This window comes from Triticum urartu, chromosome 5A (genome assembly GCF_056163025.1).
Source record: "Triticum urartu cultivar PI428250 chromosome 5A, HENAU_Tu73, whole genome shotgun sequence".
Lineage (NCBI taxonomy): Eukaryota > Viridiplantae > Streptophyta > Magnoliopsida > Poales > Poaceae > Triticum > Triticum urartu.
This window is the reverse complement of record NC_141877.1, coordinates 368807706-368827516: the sequence shown is the minus strand read 5'-3', so window position 1 is coordinate 368827516 and position 19811 is coordinate 368807706.

Sequence of the window (19811 nt, the reverse complement as noted above, 5' to 3'; positions counted from 1 at the left end):
TCTCCACCTCCTAGTTGCGAAGGATCATGGGTATCCGCCCGATACCCATCTTCCGCTGTGCTACCTCTTGTGCATGTGTTGGTTTTCCCTTGAAGAGGAAAGGGTGATGCAGCAAAGTAGCATGAGTATTTCCCTCAGTTTTTGAGAACCAAGGTATCAATCCAGTAGGAGATAACACGCAAGTCACCTAGTACCTGCACAAACAATATGATAAAAAGTAAAGATAGCAAGATAAATAGTAAACTAGAATTGTAGATCGGAAACTTATATGTTTAGATGTAGACCCGGGGGCCATAGGTTTCACTAGTGGCTTCTCTCAAGATAGCATATATTACGTTAGGTGAACAAATTACTATTGAGAAATTGATAGAAAAGCACATAGTTATGATGATATCTAGGCATGATCATGAATATAGGCATCACGTCCGTCTCAAGTAGACCGAAACAATTCTGCATCTACTACTATTACTCCACACATCGACCGCTATCTAGGATGCATCTAGAGTATTAAGTTCATAAGAATAGAGTAACGCATTAGGCAAGATGACATGATGTAGAGGGATAAACTCAAGCAATATGATATAAACCCCATCTTTTTATCCTCGATGGCAACAATACAATACGTGCCTTTCTGCCCCTACTGTCACTGGGAAAGGACACCGCAAGATTGACCCAAAGCTAAGCACTTCTCCCATTGCAAGAAAGATCAATCTAGTAGGCCAAACAAAACTGATAATTCAAAGAGACTTGCAAAGATATCAAATCATGCATATTCCTAGAAGAATCAAATATTTTTCATAGATAATCTTGATCATCAACCCACATTTCATTGGATCTCGGCAAACACACCACAAAAAAGAATTACATCGAATAGATCTCCAAGAACATCGAGGAGAACTTTGTATTGAGAACCTAAGAGAGAGAAGAAGCCATCTAGCTAATAACTATGGACCCAAAGGTTTGTGGTAAACTACTCACACATCATCGGAGAGGCTATGGTGTTGATGTAGAAGCCCTCCGTCACTGAATCCCCCTCCGGAAGATTGCCAGAAAAGGTCCCTAGATGGGATCTCACGGGTACCGAAGGTTTCGGCGGTGGAAAAGTGGTTTTGTGGCTCCCCTGGATGTTTTCAGGGTATAAGAGTATATATAGGCGAAAGAAGTAGGTCGGTGGAGCTACAAGGGGCCCACGAGGGTGGGAGGTGCGCCTGCCCCTGGGCGCGCCGCCCTACCTCGTGGCCGCCTCGTTGCTTCCTTGACCTCCACTCCAAGTCTCCTGGATTGCGTTTGTTCCAAAAAACATCCTCATGAAGGTTTCATTCCGTTTGGATTCCGTTTGATATTCCTTTTCTGCGAAACACTGAAATAGGCAAAAAACAGGAACTGGCACTAGGCCTCCGGTTAATAGGTTAGTCCTAAAAATAATATAAAACTTCATATTAAAGCCCATTAAACATCCAAAACAGATAATATAATAGCATGGAACAATCAAAAATTATAGATACGTTGGAGACGTATCACGCTGTACCGCTGCCCGGATGGGGCAAAGATTGCTGCCTCCATACCCGTCTTCAGCGAGTGCAGGCTCGAGCCGCCGGCGTCTACCGGGGCCCCGGTGGTGGTGGCCCCTGTGATGGTGTCCTCCGACTAGTCCGGTGAGGAGGAGAGGCCTGACTCGGAGGCGACCCTGGAGGAAGCGGGGGAGACCTCTCCTCTCCGCGTGGCGGATCTCCTCTGCACCTCCCCTGATGATGACGAGGCGAGTGAGCATCCGGTGACGGAATCACCGATCCCCGCTGGGGTCACGACAAGGTCCGGGGGCACCCCTCTGAAGAAGCCGCCGGCCGGGGTCCCGAAGAAGGGCAGATCAGCACTGATTTCCCGCGTTGATGCTCCTGCTCCATCGCCAGCCGGCGCTGCTGCTGGTCCCGCCGCCGCGCCCTTGCCTACTCCTGGGACTCGCGTGCCAGTGCCCGAGGCCGCGAAACTTTTGGGCTTGGCGCTCCTAAAGAGAGCAAGGGCGTACGCCGCCATAGATCAGTAAGCGCTTCGTCCTGATCCTCTGTTCCTATTCTTGCCGTAGTTTCTTGATGTGTCCCTTTGCACTGACAGGCCAACATTGGTGGTGAAGAAGAAGAAGGGGCGACCGCAACCCCTGAGGCCCCATAGCTAGCTGCTGCCGCGCCTCCTCCGGCGCAGAGGGACGGCGATAGCTCCCGAGCCTCAGCATCCGGGTCGTCCTCGCGAGATTCAGAGGCCCAACCTCAGGAGAAGGCGATCTCCATGGCCAAGCTAGCTCTGGAGGCGCCTGCCCCCAACTTGCTTGCTAAGGCTCCGAAGGCTCAGGAGCCCCCGACCTCTTCTGCCGCCGTCGGCCTGCAGGCCTTGGCGCCGATGCTGCCTCCTCCTCCTATCACGCCGTTGGTCCGTGATCCTTCTGCCTCGCCTGACGCTCTGGAGGAGGCTTTTTCCGCGCTGACCCAGCTTTGGGACGACCTTCAGGGCACCAACTATCGCTTGGCGTCAGGGCGCCTGTAGCTGATCTCGGGGTGGCTGTGGTCCGATGCGTCTGTGAGGATGGTGTGGGGCCAGGCCGTGGCAGCTTCTGAGAAGGGTAGGCGGGCCGTCGACCTGGTCGCAGCCACTCGCGAGGTGGTGTTGAAGGATGCCGAGGACGCCAAAGAGCGCTGCCGGGTGGCGGAGGTCGAGTTGGAGACCCTGCGCAATGAACATGCTGCCGAAGCTCATCAGCACGAGGCACGGGAGGAGAAGCTGAAGGCTCGAGAAGACACGGTCGCCGGCCGTGACACGGAGCTGGAGCAGCTGTCGTGGGCGGAGGCCGTGGAGCGCCGCTGCTTGGAGGAGCTGGAGAAGAAGATGCAGGCGGAGAAGTCCCAGCTGGAAGCCAAGGCGAAGGTTCTTTTTGAAGATCGTGCAGCCTTCAAATCCCTTGAGTTGAAGTCCCATGAAGCACTACACGTGATCTACGGGAAGGTCTTGAAGAAGCTGTTGGTGACCGGCGAGGAAGGCTCCGCCGAGCTACTCCCCCAACTCGTCAAGGCGCTCGAGGACGTTGTTAATGGGATCGCCCCCGTGGTGGAGGGGGAAGCCCGCGCGCCCTCCTCCTCGGCTATGACATGCGTCTTCAGCCACCTCCATCTTTGTGACCCCAGCATCGACCTCGACGCCCTACTAGAGCCCGTGAACCAGGAACACTGCGAGGCTGCTGCCGAAGCCGTAAAGGACCGGGTGGAGGCCCGGCTGAAGAAATTCCTCGCCATCGACCCCGCGCCTCCGGCTGGCGGTGCCGCTGACCTTGCGGCCCCGGCTGTCGGCATGGGCGACGACAACATTGTCGACGAGGGGACACACCTTGCAGGCGATGGTGGTGCCCAAGGTTGAGGAGAACGCTTGCTGGCAATACTTCCCTCCGCTTTTTATTTCTTGCAACATGCACCGTGCCTCGTGGAGGCGTTAAACTTGTGTTTGGTATTTGAAGAACAATATGTCTTGTAATAATTTGTTAGGATTTCGTGATTTCCTTCCCGTTTGCTTGATGTTCTACGTCGGCAGGCCATCACCCCGTGCATACCTCAGCCGCCGTTGGGTCGTACGGATCACCAGGACGAGACCAAGGGGTGAGGGGCTACGTGACCAGTTAGGCTCCTAAATCGCGATGCTCAGGAGTCCCCTTGACGTACAAACAGACCTCCATACATGTCCTCGCCGAGGTCCTGCTCGAGAGGGGGGTGCGACTACCAGGTCCAGGGGACCTGGCAGGGTGGCGTACGCCAGGCGTGACCTGAGCGTCGCCCCCGTGCCCAGCCCCCTCGCGCGACTCTCCCGAGGGGAAAGCGTTGCGACGAGGCTGGACAACAAGTTGGGTGGCTCCCCGAGGTTGATGCGGCCATGGGGCCGCCCTCAGTTGTTTATCACCAGTGCGGAGCATAGCGCTTCCACACTTCCACGGGCATAGCCGCTCGACTGTGTCGACTGCCAGTGCGGAGCATGGTGCTTCCCCTGGTACGTGGGTGAGGGCTCCCTCTAAGTGGAACCCCCGGGGCGTGTACAACCTCGCCCTGACACGTGGCATGCACGGCAGGGCTAGACGAGGTGTGTCTGGGCACTCATGAGCCAGTGCGGGACTCACGAGGCCCTACCACAAGGCGGGTTGCACCTGAACTTTGATTCTTGACAATTTTGGTGGACCTGCGAGATGGTTAGACAACCTACGCCAAATGAATCTCCTGAGGCAATCACATGAGAAGGCCAAACACCAACGACCCAGGAGGTACATGAACGGGGCCGGCCCGCCAGACAGAGCTCAGTCGTTGGGTTTATCAACGCTGCTGGGACGGACCCGAGAACAGATGCCGTGCTCAGTCTTCTCATGCGAAAAATCCCGAAGAAAGACAACCAGCGCGCGGCTCCCGTGGTGACGAGGCACAGGGTCGCATGCCCTAACTCATCCGTCCGTAATTAGCTCATGCGAGAACAAGGCACCAAGGGCCATGGGAGGTGACATACACGGGAACTTGCCCGCAAGCCAGAGCTCAACCTCTTGGGTTTAGTGACAGACCCGAGCATAGATGCCGTGCCAGTCCTTAATCATGAGGCGGTCGTGGGTGGGTTTGCGAGGGCGTATGACATTCATGGTATCGAAGTACCGGACAGGCATAATCTTAAGGTAATTCATGCAAGGAGGCAGGCTAGCTTGGATAAATGCAGGAACGATACATGACGCAGGGACGGACCCACGCGGTCTGGGGATGATGCAACCCGAGGGGCACCCCCAAAAAAGTAAGCTAGAGATGCAAAAGGGATACACGTCGCACGAACAGGCCCGTGCGAGTTGGGGATAATGCTGCCCGAGGGACGCCCCCAACTGAACAAATTGGAAAGAGTCACCTCGTACCGTTGCTGAAGGGATGTTGAACTGGCTGGGGACGCATGTTGAAGGAGTGGCTCCTCACGAGTCGCCCGGGTCCTGAGCCTCGGGAGGCATCAGGGGCCCGGGAGGCTCATGAAGAACCATCACCATCTCCGCCAGGACTGCATGGTGCCTGGCCTCCTGAGCCGCCAAAATGCTCCGCAGGTGGCACTGGAAGGTGACAGCCGCGTTCGGCAGACCGAATGGCATGCGAACATAGCTATGAGGTGGACCCTCGCACCGACCAACGCGCAAAGGCCAGAAACACTCCTGAGATGCTGCCCTAATGAGTCCTGGGATGTCGACACAGACGCGCATCTCGTTGTCCTCGCCAGGGCGAGGAGCCGCAATAGGAAATGGGCGGCAATTGCCGCCCATGATTCTCGCCTCTTGAAGCTCCTCGATCGCCTTGGTGATGAACTCCTGAGCACTAAGAAACTCCATGCCCTGTGCCCTCATGAAGGAAGTGTGCATTGAAGCATGCCTCCACGTGGTGCCTGAGCGCCTCCCTCGTGACATTGGCTAGGTCAGAGGCCCTCCAGAAAAGAGCCCCCGAGCCCGGCCTAAGGAGGGCGCCAGGTGCACCTTCCAATGCGAGAGAGGGAGGCGCACCATCCGCGGGCGCGGGTCCTGAGGTGGTGCCGCTGGAGACACCACTCTCCTGGCTGCGCAACTGCTTCTTCTTCTTCTTTGGGACAGCCTCAGGAGGGTAGACGGCACCTTTGTTATCTGGATCTTTGGCCGCTGTAGCCTGGTAAGCACGCTCGAGAGAGCACACCGTGTCCTTTTCCTCGCACGCGACTGTGATGACGTCGCAGCTTCCTGGCATCTTCAGGACATTGTAGCCATGATAAATGACTGCCATAAACTTGGCTAGGGCTGGATACCCAAGGATGGCGTTGTATGGCAGGCGGATGTGGGCGACGTCAAAGTGGATGAGCTCGGTGCGGTAGTTGTCGCGCTTGCCAAAGGTGACAGGGAGGCAGACCTACCCTATCAGGGTGGTGGAACCGTCGGTCACTCCTGAGAAGGGCTTAGTTGGCTGCAACTGATCTTACGACACCTGGAGGCAGTCGAACATTTCAACAGAAAGGCCATTGAGCCCTGCTCCACCTTCGATGAGGTTCTTGGTGATGAGGATGTTGCTGATGATGGGCGAGCAGAGCATCGGGAGGGCGGCGGCAGTTGCCGCGCACTTGAGCTGGTCGGATGAGCTGAAGGTGATGGTGCACTTGGACCACCTAAGCGGGCGCATGGCCTCGAGCCTGGGGAGGGCCGCGTTCACCTCACGATAAAACTGCTTGAAGATGTGTTGGGAGGCTGGGGCCTGAGCGCCACCCACGAAGTAGGCGACGGCGCGAGGCTCCTGGAAGCCCCCAGCCCCCTCGTCCTGGTGATGGTCGTCGTTCCACCTTGGTGGTGGCGGCAGCGGAGGGAGGCCAGTGTTGTCTTGAGGGTAGTCCTCGCGAGGCTGGTCCCTCCAGGCGCCCTCGCGAGGCTGGTCCCTCCAGGCGCCCTCGCGAGGCTGGTCCCTCTAGGCGCCCTCGCGAGGCTGGTCCCTCCAGGCGCCCTCGCGAGGCTGGTCCTGCCGGCGATCCTCGCGAGGCCGATCGCGCCACTCCTGGCGGGGCCGCAGTCATCCCAGCGTCCTCCACTTCGGCCTCCTCCATGGTCGTAGCCTCGGTTGTTGTGCTGGGGGCTTCGACCGAAGCGCCCGTCGCAGATGGCCCTGAGCTCCTGACAGTCGTTGGTGTTGTGGATGTGCACGTTCTGGAAGGCACAGAATGGGCGGTTGGCCTTGGACGACTCGGGGTGGTCGCAACCGGGCTTCATCTCCGGCTCCGCCGCGAGCACAACAGCCCCCATGCGCTTCACGTCATTGGTCTTGGCCTTCTTGTCTTCTGGGTCGGTGGCTGGAAGCTCGAGAAGAGAGAGGTGTCCATCCTCAGCTCTCGCGCATTTGGTCGCCATGTTGAACATCTCTAGAGCTGTGCACAGGTGCTCGTGTATGGCGAGCTCCTCCTTCATCTTGACATCACGGATGCCGTTAGAGAATGTTGAGATGATGGCCTCATCCGTCACCTTGGGGATCTTGAGGCGAACGTTGTTGAAACGCTGGTTGAACTTCCGCAGGGTCTCCCCTGGCTGCTGCTTGATGCGCTACGGGTCACCAGCGGCAGGAGGGCTATCGCGAGTGCCTTGGAAGTTGGCGACAAAGTGCTCGCACATCTCTCCCAAGGAGGAGATTGATACGTCTCCAACGTATCTATAATTTTTGATTGCTCCATGCTATATTATCTACTGTTTTGGACATTATTGGGCTTTATTATCCACTTATATATTATTTTTGGGACTAACCGATTAAGCGGAGTCCCAGCCCAGAATTGTTGTTTTTTTCTTGTTTTAGGGTTTCGAAGAAAAGGAATATCAAACAAAGTCCAAACGGAATGAAACCTTCGGGAATGTGATTTTCTCACGGAATACAACTCAGGAGACTTGGACCCTACGTCAAGCCAATTAACAGGAGGCCACGAGGTAGGGGGCGCGCCTGCCCCCCCCCCCAGGCGCGCCCTCCACCCTCGTGGGCCCCCTGTTGCTCGATCGACATACTTCTTCCTCCTATATATACCCACATACCCCAAACGATCAGATACAAAGCCAAAAACCTAATTCCACCGTCGCAACTTTCTGTATCCACGAGATCCCATCTTGGGGCCTGTTCCGGAGCTCCGCCGGAGGGGGCATCGATCACGGAGGGCTTCTACATCATCATCCAAGCCCCTCCGATGAAGTGTGAGTAGTTTACTTCAGACCGACGGGTCCATAGTTAGTAGCTAGATGGCTTCTTCTCTCTTTTTGGATCTCAATACAATGTTCTCCCCCTCTCTCATGGAGGCCTATTGATGTAATCTTCTTTTTGCGGTGTGTTTGTTGAGATCGATGAATTGTGGGTTTATGATCCAGTCTATCTATGAATAATATTTGAATATTCTCTGAATTCTTTGATGTATGATTGGTTATCTTTGCGAGTCTCTTCGAATTATCAGTTTGGTTTGGCCTACTAGATTGGTTTTTCTTGCCAAGGGAGAAGTGCTTAGCTTTGGGTTCGATCTTGCGGTGTCCTTTCCCAGTGACAGAAGGGGCAGCAAGGCACGTATTGTATTGTTGCCATCGAGGATAACAAGATGGGGTTTTTATCATATTGCATGAAACTATCCCTCTACATCATGTCATCTTGCTTAAGGTGTTACTCTATTTTTAACTTAATACTCTAGATGCATGCTGGATAGCGGTCGATGAGTGGAGTACTAGTAGTAGATGCATGCAGGAGTCGGTCTAGTTGTCTCGGACGTGATGCCTATATACATGATCATACCTAGATATTCTCATAACTATGCTCAATTCTGTCAATTGCTCAACAGTAATTTGTTCACCCACCGTAGAATACTTATTCTCTTGAGAGAAGCCACTAGTGAAACCTATGGGCCCCGGGTCTCTTTCTCAACATATTAATCTCCATCACTTTATTATTGCTTTGCTTTTTTACTTTGCCTTTTACTTTCCACTTTGCATCTCTATACCAAAAATACCAAAAATATTATTTATCATCTCTATCAGATCTCACTTTCATAACTGACCGTGAAGGGATTGACAACCCCTAAGCGCGTTGGTTGCGTTGAGCTATTGTTTTTGTGTAGGTACGAGGGACTCACGCGTAGCCTCCTACTGGATTGATACCTTGGTTCTCAAAAACTGAGGGACATACTTACGCTACTTTGCTGCATCATCCGCACCTCTTCGGGGAAATCCAACGCAGTGCTCTAGAGGTAGCAAGATGAATTTCTGGCGCCATTGCCGGGGAGTCTGCGCAAAAGTCAACATACCATGTACCATCACAATCCCTATCTCCCGCATTACATTATTTGCCATTTGCCTCTCGTTTTCCTCTCCCCCCAATTCACCCTTGCCATTTTATTCGCCCTCTCTCTCTATCCTCCCTCTCTTTCTCTATTTTCCTCTTTTTGCCTGCTTGCTTTTTATTTGCTTGTGTGTTTGTTTTCTTGCTTGTCATCATGGCTAGTCTCATATCTTCTCCGTTGTCTCCCGAGAATGAAGTTCTAAATTTTACACAAAGGGAGGGAGAAAATCTAAAAGATGCTTGGTATAGAATTTTCAATGCTCAAAATAGATCTACCAGGAAGCAATCTACTTCAGTTCTTCTCCGCAATTTTTATGTAGGTGCTAGTCCTTGGTATAGATATATCCTTGATACCATTACCGGAGGGAATTTCTTGGGTAGCCATACTTTTGATTCTTATAATGCTATGTTAGAATTATTTGGCTCACCACCTCTTTTGGTTAATGGAACTATGTTAACTTTGGAGCATGTTATGCAAAGACTTGAAATTATTGAAAATAAAGTTACTTCCATTGAATTAATTGAGAATCTAGATAAAAAGATCCACAATCAAATTACCCAATATGGATCTAAGGTAGGAATGACATTGAAAAATATTAAGGAAAAGGAACCCATAGTTAATGAGAAAATAAATCTAGATTCCACTAGAATTGATAAACTTGAGGGTATCATTATGAACATGGGAACCGCTTTTTCTTCTGTAAAGAATACACCAAGTCCTCCTACTAAAATTTCCAAGCTTATGTATGTTCCTAAAAATAAGGGTGAATCATCTAGTAAGGAAACTGCGGATCTTAAATCTATAAGTATTCATCCCAATCTTTTTGCTATCATTAAGGAACCAATTGCTACAAATGAAGTTTTCGATCTTGTGCCTAAGAGGTTGATAATCACAAGAAATAAAGAAATTCCTAAGGGAGATAGATGCATCATTGAAGAATTGCCAACCAAAGATGGCAATACCTAGATCTATTCTTGCTTGTTATGCCTAGCTAGGGGTGTTAAACGATAGCGCTTGTTGGGAGGCAACCCAATTTTATTTTTATTACTTGATTTTTGCTCCTGTTTAGTAATAAATAAATTATTTAGCCTCTATTTTGTTTGTGTTTTTTTGTGTTTAATTAGTGTTTGTGCCAAGTAGAACCGTTGGGAAGACTTGGGGAAAGTCTTGTTGAACTTGCTGTAAAAAACAGAAACTTTAGCGCTCACGAGAACTTCTGTCATTTTTATTTGGAGAGTGATATTTAGTTAATTCTTTTTGCAGATGATTAATAGATAGATTACTCACGTCCAGCAATTTATTTTAGAATTTTTGGGGTTCAGATCTTGCTCTAGCTACAGATTACTACAGACTGTTCTGTTTTTGACAGATTCTGTTTTTCGTGTGTTGTTTGCTTATTTTGATGAATCTATGGCTAGTAAAATAGTTTATAAACCATATAGAAGTTGGAATACAGTAGGTTTAACACCAATATAAATAAAGAATTAGTTCATTACAGTACCTTGAAGTGATCTTTTGTTTTCTTTCGCTAACGGAGCTCACGAGATTTTCTACTTTAAGTTTTGTGTTGTGAAGTTTTCATGTTTTGGGTAAAGATTTGATGGATTATGGAACAAGGAGTGGCAAGAGCCTAAGCTTGGGGATGCCCATGGAACCCCCAAGATAATCTAAGGACACCTAAAAGCCAAAGCTTGGGGATGCCCCGGAAGGCATCCCCTCTTTCGTCTACTTGTAACTTTACTTTCAGCTATATTTTTATTCACCACACGATATGTGTTTTGCTTGGAGCGTCTTTTATGATTTGAGTCTTTGCTTGTTCGTATACCACAATCATCCTTGCTGTACACACCTTTTGAGAGATCCATACATAATTTGGAATTTGATAGAATACTCTATATGCTTCACTTATATCTTTTGAGTTTTATAATTTTGCTCTAGTGCTTCACTTATATCTTTTAGAGCACGGTGGTGGATTTGTTTTATAGAAACTATTGATCTCTCATGCTTCACTTAGATTATTTTGAGAGTCTTAATAGCATTGTATTTTTCTTAAAATCCTAATATGCTTGGTATGCAAGATTAATAATAAAACTTTCTTATGAGTGTGTTGAATACTAAGAGAAGTTTGATGCTTGATGATTGTTTTGAGACATGGAGGTAATAATATCAAAGTCATGCTAGTGGAGTAGTTGTTATATTGAGAAATACTTGTGTTGAGGTTTGCAAGTCCCATAGCATGCACGTATGGTAAACGTTATGCAACAAATTTGAAACATGAGGTGTTATTTGATTGTCTTCCTTATGAGTGGCGGTCGGGGACGAGCGATGGTCTTTTCCTACCAATCTATCCCCCTAGGAGCATGCACGTAGTACCGAGGTTTTTGATGACTTGTAGATTTTTGCAACAAGTATGTGAGTTCTTTATGACTAATGTTGAGTCCATGGATTATACGCACTCTCACCCTTCCATCCTTGCTAGCCTCTTCGGTACCGTGCATTGCCCTTTCTCACATTGAGAGTTGGCGCAAACTTCGCCAGTGCATCCAAACCCCGTGATATGATACGCTCTTTCACACATAAACCTCCTTATATCTTCCTCAAAATGGCCACCATACCTACCTATTATGGCATTTCCATAGCCATTCCGAGATATATTGCCATGCAACTTTCCATCATTCCGTTCATCATGAAACATTCATCATTGTCATATTGCTTATCATGATCTTGTAGTTGACATAGTATTTGTGGCAAAGCCACCGTTCATAATTCTTCCATACATGTCACTCTTGAGTCATTGCATATCCCGGTTCACCGCCGGAGGCATTCATATAGAGTCATCTTTGTTCTAGTGTCGAGTTGAAATCATTGAGTTGTAAATAAATAGAAGTGTGATGATCATCATTATTAGAGCATTGTCCCAAGTGAGGAATTAAAAAAAGGAGAAAGGCCATAAAAAAGAAGGCCCAAAAAAAATAGAAAGGCCATAAAAAAAGAGAAGGCCCAAAAAAATGAGAGAAAAAGAGAGAAGGGACAATGTTACTATCCTTTTACCACACTTGTGCTTCAAAGTAGCACCATGATCTTCATAGTAGAGAGTCTCTCATGTTATCACTTTCATATACTAGTGGGATTTTTTCATTATAGAACTTGGCTTGTATATTCCAACAATGGGCCTCCTCAAGTGCCCTAGGTCTTCATGAACAAGCAAGTTGGATGCACACCCACTAGTTTCTTTTGTTGAGCTTTCATACATTTATAGCTCTAGTGCATCCGTTGCATGGCAGTCCCTACTCCTTGCATTAACATCAATCGGTGGGCATCTCCATAGCCCATTGATTAGCCTCGTTGATGTGAGAATTCCTCCTTTCTTGTCTTCTCCACATAACCCCCTCATTATATTCTATTCCACCTATAGTGCTATGTCCATGGCTCGCGCTCATATATTGCGTGAAAGTTTATAGGTTTGAGATTACTAAAGTATGAAACAATTGCTTGGCTTGTCATCGGGGTTGTTCATGATGATAGCATTCTTGTGTGATGAATATGAAACATGACTAAACCATATGATTTTGTAGGGATGAACTTTCTTTGGCCATGTTATTTTGAGAAGACATAATTGCTTAGTTAGTATGCTTGAAGTATTATCATTTTTATGTCAATATGAACTTTTGTCTTGAATCTTTTGGATCTGAATATTCATACCACAATTAAGAAGAATTACATTAAAATTATGCCAAGTAGCACTCCGCATCAAAAATTCTATTTTTATCATTTACCTACTCGAGGACGAGTAGGAATTAAGCTTGGGGATGCTTGATACGTCTCCAACGTATCTATAATTTTTGATTGCTCCATGCTATATTATCTACTGTTTTGGACATTATTGGGCTTTATTATCCAGCCCAGAATTGCTGTTTTTTGCCTGTTTTAGGGTTTCGAAGAAAATTAATATCAAACGAAGTCCAAACGGAATGAAACCTTCAGGAAAGTGATTTTCTCACGGAATACAACTCAGGAGACTTGGACCCTACGTCAAGCCAATTAACAGGAGGCCACGAGGTAGGGGGCGCGCCTGCCCCCCCCCCCCAGGCGCGCCCTCCACCCTCGTGGGCCCCCTGTTGCTCCACCGACGTACTTCTTCCTCCTATATATACCCACGTACCCCCAAACGATTAGATACGGAGCCAAAAACCTAATTCCACCGCCGCAACTTTCTGTATCCACAAGATCCCATCTTGGGGCCTGTTCCGGAGCTCGGCCGGAGGGGGCATCGATCACGGAGGGCTTCTACATCATCATCCAAGCCCCTCCGATAAAGTGTGAGTAGTTTACTTCAGACCTACGGGTCCATAGTTAGTAGCTAGATGGCTTCTTCTCTCTTTATGGATCTCAATACAATGTTCTCCCCCACTCTCGTGGAGATCTATTCGATGTAATCTTCTTTTTGCGGTGTGTTTGTTGAGATCGATGAATTGTGGGTTTATGATCCAGTCTATCTATGAATAATATTTGAATATTCTCTGAATTCTTTGATGTATGATTGGTTACCTTTGCGAGTCTCTTCGAATTATCAGTTTGGTTTGGCCCACTAGATTGGTTTTTCTTGCCATGGGAGAAGTGCTTAGCTTTGGGTTCGATCTTGCGGTGTCCTTTCCCAGTGACAGAAGGGGCAACAAGGCACGTATTGTATTTTTGCCATCGAGGATAACAAGATGGGTTTTTTATCATATTGCATGAAACTATCCCTCTACATCATGTCATCTTGCTTAAGGCGTTACTCTATTTTTAACTTAATACTCTAGATGCATGCTGGATAGCGGTGATGAGTGGAGTAATTGTAGTAGATGCAGGCAGGAGTCGGTCTACTTGTCTCGGACGTGATGCCTATATACATGATCATACCTAGATATTCTCATAACTATGCTCAATTCTGTCAATTGGTCAACGGTAACTTGTTCACCCTCCGTAGAATACTTATGCTCTTGAGAGAAGCCACTAGTGAAACCTATGGCCCCGGGGTCTCTTTCTCATCATATTAATCTCCATCACTTTATTATTGCTTTGCTTTTTTACTTTGCCTTTTACTTTCCACTTTGCATCTCTATACCAAAAAATACCAAAAATATTATTTATCAACTCTATCAGATCTCACTTTCGTAAGTGGCCTTGAAGGGATTGACAACCCCAAAGCGCGTTGGTTGCGTTGAGCTATTGTTTTTGTGTAGGTACGAGGGACTCGCGCGTAGCCTCCTACTGGATTGATACCTTGGTTCTCAAAAACTGACGGAAATACTTACACTACTTTGCTGCATCATCCTCTCCTCTTCGGGGAAATCCAACGCAGTGCTCAATAGGTAGGAGAGATCGATCCCGCGGGCAGGTTCAAGAGTCACGAGCGCGCGTTGTCTTTGAGAGCCATGGGAAACCAGTTCACCATAATTTTCTCGTCGCTGTTGTCCACCTCGATGCTCAGCTCGTAGAGCTGCAAGAACTCAGCAGAGTCGGGGGTGCCATCGTAGCATGGAGGAAGGTCGGGCTTGAACTTGTCGGGCCAAACAACGCTGTGCAGCTCGGGGGTGAAGGCGCGGCAACCCGCCATGGTCACCTGAGCCCCTCATGGAGGTGGAGCCTGGACTTTATACCCACGCGCCGCCGCCCGCAGGTGACGCACAGTCTTGACGTGGTGGTGGTGGGAGTGGAGGAGCGTCTTCTTGTGGCCGCGGGATATCCCGGCAGCTTCCTTCCTCAGGAGCGGGCGCCTTACGCGGTGGGTCACGCCGCGGGGCCACACGTCTTGGTGCGAGGGCGATGTCTTGATGTGGAGGTGGTGGAGGTGCTCCATGGGCCACATCACCCGCAGCAGGGGCGGACGAGGTAGCGAAAGGGACAGGGCAGGAGAGCCCCTAGCGGCGCTGACGAGCTCGGCGATGTGGTCCAGCCAGTCCTCGTAGAGGTCGTCGATGGGGCGGTAACGCAGGAGCTCATGCACCATAAGCAGCGTGGCCTGCGCGTCCGCGGGCCTGCAGCGAGCGTGGGACGACGAGCCGGCCAGAGTCAACGACGGGGTGGCAGTGCATCCGTCCCTCTGCACAGAGGGGTGCAGCGATGAAGCTTGCTGCTCGTTTCCCGTCGGTCTGGTGGCGGCGTTGGCAGCGGGTGATGGAGAGCGATGAGGAGGTTCCACCGATGGGCGCCATTTGGGCGACGCGAGCGGCAAGGGCGGCCCGACGCTCAGCACGGGCCTGGCGAGCGTCAGCCATGGATGCGGTGGAGCAGTGGCGAGTCAATCGACGGAAGAAAGGCTTCAGAACACCCCTACCTAGCGCGTCAAATGTCGGATTACGGGTTCCAGCAAACCCTTGTGAGGTTTGAACTCTAGGGTGCGCACGAAGAACACTCTCTCCTTGACTCAGACGCTCAACGATCCCACGGCCTAGCTTGACGGACCCAGAGGACAAGAGACACAAGAGTTTATACTGGTTTGGGCCACCTTGTAGTGTAATACCCTACTCCAGTTTGTGGGTGGATTGCCTCTGGGGCTGAGGATGAACTAGTACAATGGGTGAACAGCCTCAGGAGGTGAGGTGTTCTTGGGCTCGATGAACTGGTGAGCCTGATAGGGTGGAATGAATCTGATCCTAGCTCTCTCTCTCTCTATGGTGGTGGCCGAGTCCTATTTATAGTGGCCTTGGTCCTCTTCCCAAATGTTAGGCGGGAAGGGATCCCACAATGGCCAAGTTTGAAGGGGGACAACTAGTACAAGCTATCCTGACAAAAGGTGGTTGAAAGGATCGAGAAGAGGTGTCTAGAGGGGGGGGGGTGATTAGACACTAAGTACCAAAAGTTGCAGTTTTTAACTTCTTTAAGTTGAAGTGGAGTTTTGGCACAAGTTTAACAAACACAATACATATCAAGCAAGCATGCAAAGAGTATATGAGCAGCAGAAAGTAAAGCATGCAACTTGCAAGAATGTAAAGGGAAGGGTTTGGAGAATTCAAACGCAATTGGAGGCACGGATGTTTTTGTCGTGGTTTCGATAGGTGGTGCTATCGTACATCCACGTTGATGGAGACTTCAACCCACGAAGGGTAATAGTTGTGTGAGTCCACGGAGGGCTCCACCCACGAAGGGTCCACGAAGAAGCAACCTTGTCTATCCCATCATGGCCATCGCCCACGAAGGACTTGCCTCACTAGCGGTAGATCTTCATGAAGTAGGTGATCTCCTTGCCCTTACAAACTCCTTGGTTCAACTCCACAATCTTTTCGGAGGCTCCCAAGTGACACCTAGCCAATCAGGAGACACCACTCTCCAAGAAGTAACAAATGGTGTGTTGATGATGAACTCCTTGCTCTTGTGATTCAAATGATAGTCTCCCCAACACTCAACTCTCTCTCACAGGATATGGATTTGGGGGAAAGAAGATTTGAGTGGAAAGCAACTTGGGAAGGCTAGAGATCAAGATTCATATGGTGGGAATGGAATATCATGGCCTTAACACATGAGTAGGTGGTTCTTTCTCAGAAAATGTGTATTGGAAGTGTAGGTATGTTCTGATGGCTTTCTCCATGAATGAAGAGTGGGTGGAGGGGTATATATATCCTCCACACAAAATCTAACCGTTACACACAACTTGCCAATCTCGGTGGGACCGAATTTGTAACACCCCGGATGTAACTTTCCCAATTTGTACTCCAACTCTTGCCGTTTCCGGCGTTAAGTTATTTTATTTTCCCGATTCGGGTTTTTGTCTCCGTGTGTTGTTGTCGTTGTTTGGCATCTCATATCATGTCATCATGCGCATTGCATTTGCATACGTGTTCATCTCATGCATTCGAGCATTTTCCCCGTTGTCCGTTTTGCATTCCGGCGCTTCGTTCTCCTCCGGTGGTCATTTCTACCTTTCTTTCGTGTGTGGGGATTAAACATTTCCAGATTGGACCGAGACTTGCCAAGCAGCCTTGATTTACTACCGGTAGACCGCCTGTCAAGTTTCGTACCATTTGGACTTCGTTTGATACTCCAACGGTTAACCGAGGGACCGAAAAGGCCTTGTGTGTGTTGCAGCCCAACACCCCTCCAATTTTACCCAAAACCCACCTAAACCTGCTCCATGATCTAGAGCGTTCGATCACGATCGTGTGGCCAAAAACCGCACCTCATTTGGACTCTCCTAGCTCCCTCTATGCCTATATATAGACCCCTTCCCCGAAATCCGGATCCCCCTCGTCCGAAACCCTAGATCCGCTCCTCCTCGCGCCGCCGGACAACGTCCGCGTCGAGCCGGACGTGTCCGGTTCCACCCGCCGCCGACCGCAGCCTACCAGGAGGTGCCACATGTCCCTCCGGCCTCTGTCCCGCCGCCGGCCCGCCGGGCCCAAGGCCGGCCCCCTCCGTCCCGCGCCCGGGCCTCGCCTCCTCCTCTCGAGCGCCTCGCCGCGCCGCCCCTTGCCTCGCCGGCCGGCGCCGCCGCGCCCGTACCTCGCCGCACCTCTCCGACCGCGCCCCACCTCGGCGCCGGTCGCCGGCCGCCGTCGCCCGCTCCGCCCCGCCGCCCGCGCCCCGGTGCCGGCCGCCGCCTCCATCGCGCCGCCCCGCGCCGGCCGAGTCCCCGGAGAGCGCCGCCTCCAACTCCGGCGGCTCCAAGCCCCTCCGGCCATCCTCGAAGTCCGTGCATGAACAGTAACTCCGGCTGAATCTAGATCTGGATCTGAGACAATTGACTTTTTGCCCTAAACCCTAATCCATGTGCTCCTGTTCGTCATGCTATATCTCCACGTCCGTAGCTCCGTTTTTGGCATATAGCATATCAAAATATTCATCTCAGAGAGTACATCATTTCATTCCATTGCATCTTTTTCATTTGAGTTCATATTGATGCCCAAAATGCTGTTAGAAGAGGGCTACTTGAGATAATTGTCAGATCTGCTGCTCCATTTAGATATTTGTCATTTTTGCCATGATTATTGTGTGCATGATATGCCCATGTGCTCTACATATGTTTTGTTAAGGGTTTTGCCATCTCTCCAGAGGTGCAACCCATGTATTTTTGTGATGTGTGTAGTGACTAGCACAAGCTTGCTAAGTGAGGCACTTGGTAATTCTGATTTCAGGGACTTAGCAATTCCACTAAGTCCTTGGGCCGTTTATTTCATATGGCCATATGTTCTTGTTGTTTCCTAGTGATCCATGCCTCTTTTGAGGATGATCAGTAAGGATGTTTTGTTAATATTGTAGTGATCTATCCACCCATGTCTTTGTTTGCCATTATGGAGCATCCTAGCTTGAGTCAATCGAGCTCTACTTTTGCTACTTTGTGAATCTGGGCAGATTGTCTACTTGTTAGCGATTTTGCCGAGGATGTTATAGTTGATCCGTGCATGCTATGCTATTGTTCTTGCCATGTCTAACTTGCATTTTGTGTATTCTTGATGGGTGTATGCTTAGATTGTCATGACTTGCTCCGTAGTGAGTGCATCGAGCTCGTAAACATGCCTACTTCATATCTGTTTTCAGCATGCTCCAGTTTTCACTAAGTCTGAGAACTGATTATGTTTTTGCCATGTTCACATGCTTGCAATTGTATTTTCTGATCCCTTTTGGCTCAAGGTCACTAAGGGACTTTTGTTAAGATCTTTGAGTAGCTCCATGCCATGCTTTACTTTGCCATGTTCATGTCCTGTAGCATGTAGTTTTGTTGCTCCGAAGTGTGCTACCTGATCTGAAATTCCAGACAAGTGTTAATTTCACTAAGTCTGAGATCTGTTTACCATATGCATTTTTGCCATGCTTGTTTGAACCTGTTAATGGATGAATTGGCCGTAGCTCAGTGCTAGACTTTTGTTAAGAATCTTGAATGCATCCCTGCCATGTATTTTGTTGTCATGTTTGGGCGCTGTAGCATGTTCATCTCATTGCATTTAGATGGCTCCTTGCTGTAAATCGCAGACCAGTGTCATATTTGAATCGCTTGCCATTTCCAAACTGTAACTCCGATTCCGGCGTTCTTTATATCGCTTTCAAGAGATTTCATCTCATCTTTCCAGTGGCACATTTGGATTTCCATGTTGAGGCCAGGTTCATGCATCCCTTGTCAAATCTTGCATATGCATCCCGCATCGCATCCCGCATAGCATATCATCTTTGCATCATGTTGTTTGAGCTTTGCACGTGGTTGATTGTGTCCTTGTTGCTTGTTTGTCTTGTTTGGGTAGAGGCGGGAGACGAGTTCGCTAACAAGGAGCCCGTTGAGTTTGCTTTTGAGGATCCAGTCAACTCTGACAACTTTGCAGGCAAGATGATCATACCCTCGAAATCACTACTATCTTTGCTATGCTAGATTGCTCGCTCTTTTGCTATGCCATTTCTACGATGCCTACCATTTGCTTTCAAGCCTCCCAAATTTCCATGTCAAATCTCTAACCCACCATGTCCTAGCAAACCGTTGATTGGCTATGTTACCGCTTTGCTCAGCCCCTCTTATAGCGTTGCTAGTTGCAGGTGAAGATTGGAGGCCGTTCCTTGTTGGAACCTTTATTTACTTGTTGGGATATCATTATATTATCTTGTTATCTTAATGCATCTATATACTTGGTAAAGGGTGGAAGGCTCGGCCTCTCGCCTAGTGTTTTGTTCCACTCTTGCCGCCCTAGTTTCTGTCATATCGGTGTTATGTTCCCGGATTTTGTGTTCCTTACGCGGTTGGGTTATAATGGGAACCCCTTGATAGTTAGCCTTGATTAAAGCTTTTCCAGCAATGCCCAACCTTGGTTTTACCATTTTCCACCTAGCCTCTTTTTTCCCTTGGGTTTCCGGAGCCCGAGGGTCATCTTATTTAACCCCCCCCCCCCCGGGCCAGTGCTCCTCTGAGGGTTGGTCCAACCTAGAGCCCCTTGCAGCGCCACCTCGAGGAAACTCGAGGGATGGTTTTAGTTGTATGGATTGCTTATCCGATTGTGCCC